This window comes from Acinonyx jubatus, chromosome B1 (assembly GCF_027475565.1).
Source record: "Acinonyx jubatus isolate Ajub_Pintada_27869175 chromosome B1, VMU_Ajub_asm_v1.0, whole genome shotgun sequence".
Taxonomy (NCBI): Eukaryota; Metazoa; Chordata; class Mammalia; order Carnivora; family Felidae; genus Acinonyx; species Acinonyx jubatus.
In genome coordinates this window covers 139,166,082-139,166,624 of record NC_069382.1, presented here as the reverse complement: position 1 = coordinate 139,166,624, position 543 = coordinate 139,166,082, and the positions used below count along the sequence as shown (strand labels likewise).

Genomic DNA, 543 nt, shown 5'->3' with positions numbered 1-543 from the left:
GTAAAGCAAGCAGTTGTCTGCGCTTAGGGGGAAAATAGCTCTGGCATGGAGACTCCAGTTGTAAGCCGGACTCTCCTAAGCAGGGGTCTGCACTGGGGCTCGAAAAGTTTCCTGCTGTTTTGGGGTTCTAAGTCCTCCAGAGGGTTATTGCTACTTAAAAGCGACCTTATCAGAGGTTTCACTCCTTTCTGGAGCCGTCCACCTTAGGGGTGGAGTGGGGGGTGGGGGGAGGGATGCACACTGCCCCCGGCCCCCCCGCCCCCGGCAGTCACCCGTAGGGACGGAGGCCAAGACAATGTTCTGTCTGCGTTACTGGGGGTGTGGGCTGCGCGGGAAAGGAATTTGATTAAGAGAAGTGAGTTCTGGTATGGAAGAGGTGTTATATTTGAGTGACCTACATCTGTAAACTTGAACACTTTGCAAAATACCCGTGGGTGCTTTTGGGAGTACGTTGTTGCAGGCAATTCTTTAACGTCTAGACCTTGCCTAATTTGCACCAACATTTATCATTTGGAGACTAATTGTGTAGTACTTCTTGGTAGC

The 543-nt window shown here is 51.2% G+C and overlaps 1 protein-coding gene across 2 annotated transcripts in view; it reads left to right on the top strand.

Annotated features, from left to right (window-relative positions):
• MRPL1 (mitochondrial ribosomal protein L1) overlaps nucleotides 1–543 on the top strand; it is a 101,095-nt gene that overhangs the window by 483 nt on the left and 100,069 nt on the right. The gene's annotated exons all lie outside the window — the stretch shown is intronic.